At 33.9% G+C, this 10,661-nt stretch overlaps 1 long non-coding RNA gene across 1 annotated transcript; it reads right to left on the bottom strand.

Moving 5' to 3' along the window:
• Positions 1–5,542: 5,542 nt before the first annotated feature.
• Positions 5,543–10,082, bottom strand: LOC116089002. Its single transcript, XR_004118095.1, has 3 exons — positions 9,706–10,082; positions 7,544–7,772; positions 5,543–5,643 (listed from the first exon to the last, which is right to left on the bottom strand). It is a non-coding gene; the product is annotated as an uncharacterized LOC116089002 (long non-coding RNA).
• Positions 10,083–10,661: the final 579 nt, after the last annotated feature.

Here is a 10,661-nt window from a genome sequence, read left to right as displayed (position 1 = left end):
AGAAGCCAGAAATTTACACTGAATAAAAAGACAGAATGTTTAATAAATGGTGCTTTTCAATTTGGATAGATCCATGTTGAAGAATCCAAATAGATCAATAATTATCACACTGCACAAAACTCAATGTTGAATTAATCAAAGCCATCAAAATAAAGCCAGATACACTGAAAATAATGGAAGAGGAAGTGAGAAATCATCTAGAACTCATTGGAACATGTGAAGACTTTCTGATGAGAAAATGACTACTAGCACAAACATTAAGATCAACAATTAATAAATGGGTTCTCATAAAACCGAACATATTAAGAGCAACCAAGGTCACTATCATTTGGAGAAGGAAACAAACTATAGAATGGAAAATAATTTTTTACTAATTATTTGATAAATGTTTACTATCTAAAATGTATAAATACCTCAAAAGAGTAGATATTAAGGAAACTAATAACCCAATTTAAAAAGTTGTAAAGAACTAAATAGAAAATTCTCAAAAGAGGAAACTCGAAACATTGAGGAACACTAAAAAGAAATGTCCATCATTCTTAATAATAAGAAAAATGCATATGAAATTATGTTGAGATATTTATCTTAAACCTTTTAAGATGGCTATGATTAATGAAAAGATAGACTTATTTTGGAGAAGATATGGAGTATCCTCAGCCATTTTGAAGGGACTGCAAAGTTAAACAGCCTTTATGGAAATCAGTGTGGTGGTACCTTTGGAAGATTGGAATTGATGTACCTCAAGATGCAGTTGGACTGCTCTTAAGCCTATACCAAATGGGTGCTTCATCTTCCACAGAGACACTTGCTCAAACATGTTTATTGATTCTCTATTCACAATAGCCAGAAACTGGAAACAACCTAGATATCTCTCAACAGATCAATGGGTAAAGAAAAATGTGCGTTTGCATATTCTATGTGGGATAGAGTGGCAGGATCAAGGAGAGGTTAAAGGAAGTAGATAAGAGAGGAAATTCAGCAGAGACAGCTAAAATTAAAGGCCATTTGAGGAGTAGTATGGCAACCTAAAACAATTGAAGCTTCCTAAAATTGATTCAGAATTAAAGGTGATCCAGGTGAAATCACTAATTAATTGGGGAGACAAAGCCTCAACTAGATATTTCTCAACACCAAATAAAGCTACTATTTCTGGGATTGGGTAAAACATAATTGAGTTGTTGGTCAAAAGGAGCTCTTGGGACACCCAAACAACCAAGGCTGTTTTTAAGACAATATGTTGTCCTCCACAAATGAACTTTAAGGCCTCATTGCTGAAAACACCCATTCAACTCCTTGGTCATAGGGAAGTTGATCTAGTGCCTACACAGAGACTTCATCCTTTTGCTCTGTTGTCTTTACTATAGCAGTGTACTCAACAACAACCCAGATACAAGCCCCTTGACCTACATGGTATCTTGCCTGTAGGAATTCTAGTGTAATGGGTGGCACAAAGCTTATGGGAATAACCAGTCAATATCTGATTTTGTTTAAGGAAAGCTCCACAAGATGGAACCCCTACGTGATACTGTTTGGGTAACCAAAAACCTGAGACTAGATATCCCAGAGACCTATGGAAAAACTAAAGGTAAAAGCTTGTTATAAAATGACTCTTAATGACATTCTGCTATTTTTCTAGATCATTAATCATCAGAGAAATTTCCTTCTGCAGCAGATAAAAGCAGATACAAATTTCATATACCCAAACCAAGAAAATGTGTGGAGAGTGAGAGAATTTGAAACATCATCTCTTTGATAGAGATGTACTTCTATGAAATCCCTGTGCACAGGGCTCAGAAAACCCTGTGAAAGAGGATATGGGAAGAGTTTGAGAGCCAGAGGGAATGGAGAACAGCAAGAAAACAAGGTCTTCTAAATCAACATGAGAAAAGCTCATATGAACTCATAGAAATGGATGCCTTCATGAATCTATCCATATGGGGTTCTAGTTACAAATGTGGGAACTGGTGGACACATGTCTCATCCCTAATCTAGAAGTGATCTATATTTAATAGATAGCTACTTACAAATGGAAACTTAGTTTTCTTCAAGTGAACCTCACTGGGGATACAAACTACTCTTAAGTTTTGGATGTATGTCCTGCAGTAGGTAGCCAAGAGAAAACAAGCTCAACAGTATATTCAGAGGTGCTTTATATATTTATGGGTTATACTTTAGTGTGTTCATTGGATTTCTTACTGTTGGTCTCTACATCTATATGTTTGTTGTGACTTTTCTTGGTCTCTTTTCCTTGTTAATTTTTTCTAATGCCAATATATTACCTTATATCTTATTATTGCCCCTCAGCAATCCATTGTTTTCTAATGACAGATATAAAGGGGATGGATCAATATTGGAGGATAGGTGGGAGGAACTGAGAGTAATAGAGGGAGCACAAACCATGATCAGGTACATTATATATGGAAAAAAAATCTGTTTTTCAATGAAAAGAAAAATATGTTATTTATACAAATTTACCAAAAATTAAAATAAATTTGCATGTGTGAATTTTGTCTAGTGGAATACAATCCTATTTTGCATATTAAAAGCTTAAAAACAGGTGTTTTAGAATTTTTCTATCTGAGACACAAATGTATATAAGTACATTGATGATGAGAGAAAAAGAAGATGAAGATAATGTTGAAAGCCAGTAAGGCACAAACAGAAACTGAAATGAAATGTAGAATGAAATGAGCCTGCTCAAGAGTAAGGAGACTAGACCAAGAGACCTTACTAAACAGCAATGGGTTAAGCGTGCTTCTGAGAGGAGACAGGAATGTGATCATTAGTTTCACACATCATCCTGATAACATGTACGATTATTTCAAAGATGGGCCATCCATGTGCCTGTGAGGGACTATCTTGATTTTATTAGCTGAAGTGACTGCAGGTAGCAAAATTCCTGGCTTGGATACTAGACTAGATAGTGTAGGAAAGGAGCTGAGCACTACGCACTCATCATTCACTGCTCTCTGATTATGAATGAAATGTGGCCAGTAACTTTAAGTTCCACCGGCCTTGATTCCCGACACCATAATGGATTAAACTTTAAAGTCTGAGCCAAAATAATGCTTGTCTTCCTTAAGTTGCTTTTGTAAACAGCAGTAGAAAAAAGAAGGTAAGGAACGAGGAAGAGACATATTTAAAAGGCTAAATAGTAAAAGCTATCATAGTATACATGAAAGAACCTCAGATAAGGCTTATTCTGGGAAGTTGTAAGAATTGATAGCCCTACACTTAACTAAAAGAATTAACAAGAGAGACACGCTTTATTGGAAGAGCGAGAATTGGAAATCTGGACATGATAATATGATATAGTTTGCTTATAGTAAGAAACTTGAATAGAATGATCAATATTATACAATGAGCAGCTTCAGGTGCTAAGCTTTGGAAATCAATTACATAAGAAGAATTGTATAAATACAGAATGGATGTAATAGAAGTAGAGTCCATTGATGTATGCTATGTAAGAAAAAGAATAGACGAAAAAAGTTGGAGGGTATTGTTGGGAATTGAAGGTAAACAATGAGGCATATTAATGGAACTATTCAAAGTCATGGGTTTAAAGAGTAAATTATTCACATTAGCAAATGCAGCAGGCAGACCAAGTAAGAAAGAGTAGAGAAATTACACCTAAATATTAAACAAAATCAGTGGAAACACTGAAGAAAACAGACTCACTGTACTAATTGGATAAAAGTTAACTTTAGTAGGATGAAGAAAGCTAGCAAAAATTAAGCAGTAAAAAATATATACTTAGTACCAGAATAATTAATATTAATGTTTTCTTACAAGCAATGACTCTCAACATTATTGAAGACCTTTGAGATCTCACAGTTCAATACCTCAGCCTAAAAATGTCTAGAATGTTGGTAATAAAATTGCTACAATTTAACTTTCAGGACTTTGGGGAAGTCATTGGATCAGAACATAATTTATTCATTTACTTAAAGGTCCTTCCACTAAGTTAATAACATAGTGATTTGAGTAGATGTATAGTTCTCTTGGTGGTGGTAAGTTTATCTGTTTTCTAAGTACCTATTTGGTTCAATGTTTTTCAAATCTAGATATTAACTTTGAAATATCAGTGGCAAAGGTTTTCAGAATTATCTAGTTGGTATTGTAATCACTTGATTATTAATATTCATGTAAGTTATTAGTAACTTTTTATATGCTATACAACTATGAAACCAAGCAAATCAGATAATTAAAATTATTTTGTTAAAAAATATGGCAATTCCCATACCATCTAATTCAAAAAATTATAGAACATATTTTGCTTATATTTTTTCCATCATCCAAATTGTCAACCGGGCAGTGGCGGCTCACACCTTTAAGCCCAGCCCTTGGGAGGCAGAGGCAGGCAGATTTCTGAGTTCGAGGCCCTGTCTCGAAAAAAAAAAAAAACAACAAAAAATACCAACAACAAATTCTCCAAGACCCTTCTTTCATAGCAATCCAATTTTATGTCTTTGTCTCTCTTAAACCGAAACAAAAGCAAAACTAAAACAAAGACAACAACAACAACAAAAAACCCCAACAACCCATGTAGTCTATTTAGTGCTATTCAACTAACTACTTCTAAGTCTGTGACTTGCCCTAGGACTTTCCTATCACCTATAAGCTGTAAGTTGCTTTTTGGTTTAGAGTAGGGTTTTACAACCACTTGCACATTTTTTACGCTGGAATTTTATTTGGATTGAATTTGTGCATCAGATCTTGCTCATGCTATCATAGTTTCTTTTGAGTTGAATTGTGCAGCATCCCTGTTGTATCTGCAAAATACTGTTTTATTGGAATCATCTACAGTCTCTAAGTCAGAAGGTTTCTGTTTCCTCTTTCACAAAGATCACTGAGCCTGGAGAGGAGGGGTGGGATACAGACAGCCCATTTGTTGCAGAATGCTACAAAAGCTCTTACTCTTTTCACGTTGTCTAATTTTGGGTCTCCTATAGAAAGTCCTAAAGAAAATCTGATGAATGGAAACACCCTGAGACTGCACTGTCATCTCATAAAATTTCTTCTTCAACTCATTCTTAAAACTCTTTGTACACCCTCATGAATACCCAAAGGGATTCTATGAGTCATATACATCCTGTCAAATTGGCAATGTAGATAAGGTCACACAATTCTACCTCTTAACTACTTGATATCACAACATACCATTTTGAATCATAACATTCTACCCATGGCATCTAAAATCTTACTTTTTCCTAATAATACAAATGCATTAGTTACTCTCTAAATGTATCAAGTATTTTCAGTCCCATCACTGTATACAACTTCAAAGTCCAAAATCTATGAACCCAATAAACATATGTCATACTTCTAATATACAACGACATTGACCAAATAGTCTAATTCTGAAAGTGATTAATATGGAGCATATAAAAAAAGATCAAGAAAGAGAAACAGCAGATGATGTATCTACACGTCAGGCACCCGGGAATAATGATGGAACCATCAGTGTTACATTGACTTTAGGCAGCTCCATTTGTTAGGATCAATAGCTAGCAACCTCATGTTCCAAGTGTTTAAAACAGGCCAAGAAACTTGTTTTTTTTTTATTGTTGTTGTTGTTGTTGTTATTTTGAAACTTAGGTTTTTATCTTCACAGCTTGTCCATCAAAATTTCAAGTCTTCCTTCTGAAATATCATAAGAATGGATTTCATGTTCCATATTTATTTTACAAATTTGATTTTACCAATTATTTTCAATATTATCCATTATCTTCATTTTTCAGCACTGTAGGGTCTCTGGAGTCCATTGCCCCAAACTCTTCTACATTCTTCCCATATACCAGTTCCAAATTCATGCAAGCCACATAGTAAAATTTAGCACATTGTTTCCATGCTTTGGTACCAATGTTGTGTATTGCTTATTTTCCTTCTTGCCATAATCATATATTAAATAAGAAACTACTGCAGTAAGAACAGTTTTAACTTGGCTCAAATTTTGAGCAGATACAGTCTAGCATGGTAGAGAACCACAAAGGCAGGAGTCTGAGGTGGCTGGTTACTCCACATCAGGAATCAGGGAACAGAGTGATGTGTACTTAATTCTTATAATTTTTTATTATCACGCTGGATATAATTTCATGTTTTCTGTGGTGCTATGATAATAGCAGCACGGAGGATAACAAGTATTCAGCATTTGAAATTCTAGCATGAAGTCCTGTAGAATAAGATTTAGGAAAGTACTAAGGATTCCAAATCTGGCTAAAAATATTTTTCCAGCAGTGATTCCTAAAGTCAAGCAGAAACTTGGCAACATGTCTTACTTTTATTCTTCTATAATGACTCAGAAATAAACATGACTTTTCATTTGTATCACTTAAGAAAAAAAAAATTATGCCTGTGTACTGAAAATGGCACCAACCATTTTGTAGGTAATTATCAATATTAAAGAAATATACATTGGATGGTCAGACCCCCCAGTGCTCCCAGGGACTAGACTGCCAACCAAGAAGTGTACAAGGAGGGATTCATGGCTCCAGATACATATGTAGCAGAGGATGGCTTGTCTGACATCAATGGTAGGGAAGGCCCTTGGTCTTGTGGAGATTTGATGCTCTAGTGTAGTAGAGTGCTAGAGTGGAGGGAAGGGTGAATGGGTGGGTGGGTGACATCCTCATAGAGGTGAAAGGAGGAAGGAGAGGGTGAATATAGGATGGGGTGTTTGTGGAGGGGTAACTGGGAGTGGGATATCATTTAGATGTAAATGAATGGAATGATTAATAATAATATAAACAAAGAAATATACTCTGTGAAGTTTTTCTATGTTCACTCACAAGTGGCATTATTTCTTAATTTCCAAACCAAACCAAACCAAACCAAACCAAACCAAACCAAATTCTTTTTGATTTCTAAGAGAGAATTTGGAGTACATTTAGTTCTGATTGAGAGCCAACTAAGAAATGTATTTTTTAAATATACATTCTTCACTTTACAATGGTGGATTTTTATATTATCTTAGTTTTCTTAATTTATTAGTCATTCGTATTTAAGTAAAGTCTAAATTTCAGTATTAAACCATTTTCCCAGCATACAGATTGTACTATATGATATTGCATTTATGCTTCCCAATTGTATTTGTTAGCCAAAAGAGAGTCAGAAATCAGAATTTCGTTTTTTGCAAAATTACTGTGTTATGGTTTCCATCACATTCAATAATGACAATAGAAATGGAAGACTAGATGATTAGGAGTTCACTTCCTCACATACTTTTAAGCTTTAAATTATGCTTGCCTGAGAATCATTCTAGTTATTGGATAGCTCCGTCATTTAAGGCTAGCAATCTTTTTCTAAATATGATTTGCAGACATTTCAGAAACATATCCTTGCCAACAAAATTGCATAGAAATCTTAAATTTAACAAAATTTAGTTTTACCCCTTTTACCCAACTGGAGAAGTCATTTCTCTGACTTCCTTGGCATGTTCAAACACTGCATAGAATCAAGATCAGGCAATGTCTGTGGCCAGTTTGTGGCTTAAGTGCAGAATTACATCAATGAGAACAATGGATTCATCCTGTGTACCACTTACCTGGTAGTTTGGCAGAGTGCATTGAATTTGTCTCTTTATCAGCATATAGTATTATAGCTGGTTCCAATAAATACAACATATCAATGTTTTTCTTAAGGATTTTCTTCTTGACTCGAAGCTATTTATTAAAGTTTTCAGTTGAACAAAATACAGAATAGATTGCATTTTCTCATCTATCTTGCTGTCAAATACAACCACATCATTGAATCCTTTGTTTTAGTGCAATCTTCTATTGGGAATAAATTTGGTAGAATGAAGTTAATTGCTACTCATAGTCTCTTCAAAATTGTAAATATATATATGCATATATATATATATATATTCACTCAGACTTTAGCTTCTAAATGAGTTTCTTAACTATTTCATGATGTCAAATTCATGTATCTCATATTTATACAATTTTCTCATAATTAACTCTGTTTACTAAACACTATCAAATAAGTTTTGTACTTAATTATTACAAGAAAATGTTACTCAATCCTGTATCAGCCATTATTTATTTCATCTGCAAAATATGACAGTAATAAATATAAGCTTAAGCCTATTTATTCAATTATTGCAATATATTTTTTGTTAAATGTATAATCAGCAAAAATTATCCCCCCATATTCATTACTCTATATTTCATTCTCTGAGTCAATATCATATTATGGGAATATGTAAATTCCAAAATTGTAAATTCTCTACATTTCCCAATAACAAAATTGTGATCAAAATTTATTTAAAATGTGTCCTTGAAAATGTCTAGACCAGCCAGGCAGTGGTGGCGCATGCCTTTAATCCCAGCACTTGGGAGGCAGAGGCAGGCGAATTTCTGAGTTCGAGGCCAGCCTGGTCTACAGAGTGAGTTCCAGGACAGCCAGGGCTATATGGAGAAACCCTGTCTTGAAAAACCACAAAAAAAAAAAAAAAAAAAAAAAAAAAAAAAAAAAAAAGAAAAAGAAAATGTTTAGACCATACTGGAAATTCATCTAATGAACTCTAGTTTAATTACTATGTGCCTTGAATCATTCAAGTAATTACAAATAGGACCAAATAAGTCAGGAATTAGATATAATGTTTTGATATTGATTTATATTTTAATATTTGAAGACTGAAGAAGGTAATGGAAGCATTTAGTTATGCATATGCATATGGTAGGCATAACATAGCAATCATCTTACCACTGGCACAGTCACCTCCCATTGGGACTCTGCAAGACTATTGGTTTTTCTTATGAGTTCCACATGCTTATCACATGATGGAGAACTGAGACCCTCTCAGATGATTCATAATGTGATTACATTGGAAGAGGAGAAAGGCATTTTATAATCCAATTTAGAGGAGAGTAATATGAGAAATGTCAATCATTTTCTTTTAATTTGTTAACTTATGAAAGTATGTATAAATCAGTATGTGTTCTGCTTGTAAGTGAAATTATAAATGCATGCCTATCTTCAAACAGTTTACAGAAAATATGTCTATATTATTCAAGGTATAAAACTAAATGACCCAGTATTCTAAAAAATGAGAATACACTAACTTTTATCAAGAGAACATAAGAGAGGAGCAAGAGAATACATAACTGTGGTTAGTAGGTAGTAATTTTAATGCAACTACTCTATAAGTTTTATTAAATAATATGAGAGTTGTATAAAGTATAAGGTCTGCTGGGTCTTCTAGAACTGAAATTCTTGCAAACTTTTGAATTAAAACTCTCACTATGTAGTTTGGGAAACATCGTGGAGGCTGTAAACAGAAGTCACTTAATTAGAAGACAGTTACAAATGAAGACTATCCAATCTGGAGAATGAAAGCTTTGGGGAAAGTTTATTCTTCATGGATATACATGTCTTTCATAGGTACAATAAAATCAAAGAAGGAAATGAAATAGAAAATGACAGACACATATATCAAAATAAGTCATGATTGGAAATATAATTACTTAGAAAAAATAAATTCATATTTAGAAAATACTGAGCAAACCCTAGGAAACATAACCACTTTTCAAAAGCAAATTTGGAAAGAAAACCTGAGAGATGACAATGATATATACAATACATAAAAGGAGAACATATGTCTAGATGAAAATGAAAAACCTTAACCTACTTCATATCAGAAGTGTGAAAGGCAGAAGACAACATTTTATAGAAACTAACAAAGTACTGAAAGTTTACACATACAAAGGCACAATCCAGCCAATGCCAATTCAAACTGTATATTCCATGAAGATAGTCTTTTCTTATGTAGGAGCAATAAAGTAAATTTGTATAAGAGAAAAAGAAAACGAAGGGGGAAAGCATTGTTCTGGAGTAAGCCTCTTTCAAATGAATTTCAAATAAAGTAGCTAGGGCAGAAGTGAAATAGAGTAATTCAGGTGTTAAAAAGTATAATGGTACATTCTGGTTTCATGACAGCTAGTACAGAGGGAGAGACTTTCTGGTTAAACTCATCTTCATCCTCTGGGGCCTGTGTCTGAAGTATATGGCATCTTCAGCAATAGGACTTAATTTCTACCTCTCAGTGGTAACCAAGGGCAACAGCTATTGCCTAGAATGTTTTGAGAGTCACTTGGATAATTATGACCAATGCCTCCAAAGGAGGTTTCTCAAACAAGCTTCTAAAAGAAGGAAGAAGCCAACAGTTCTATTTAGCTATGACACATATGACACTACAATGAACTACTATGACACATATATGAACTACAATGACAAGCATGGCATGATATCCATAAAGGTGCTGTAGTCTCATGCATGAATCATAGTAACTAACAACTCTCTAATTGAATTTAAGGTCTGCTTAATGGGAGGGAAATCCTGTCTGGTCCTGGAAACTAATCTAACTACTCAAGGCCACAGAAGACATGGATCTTTTAAGAGAACCTATAAATACCCCTCTATTAAACTAGTATAATTTTTTAAATTTAATTTAAACCTGTAGTCTTATACCACATACAATTTTAGGTCTCACCCCCAAAGAAAGAAATGAATAATTGTAACAAATGGAGTCACCAAGTCTGCTTACTAATTTTCTGACCTGTCTGGGTTTTCCGATTGGAAAACACATATCTGCACATTCAAAACTAATATACAGAAATGAAACAAAACAGGCTATGCTTGTTTTCCAAGTGATGGAAAAC

This window comes from Mastomys coucha, unplaced genomic scaffold (genome assembly GCF_008632895.1).
Source record: "Mastomys coucha isolate ucsf_1 unplaced genomic scaffold, UCSF_Mcou_1 pScaffold14, whole genome shotgun sequence".
Taxonomy (NCBI): domain Eukaryota; kingdom Metazoa; phylum Chordata; class Mammalia; order Rodentia; family Muridae; genus Mastomys; species Mastomys coucha.
This window is presented reverse-complemented; position numbering and strand designations above follow the sequence as displayed.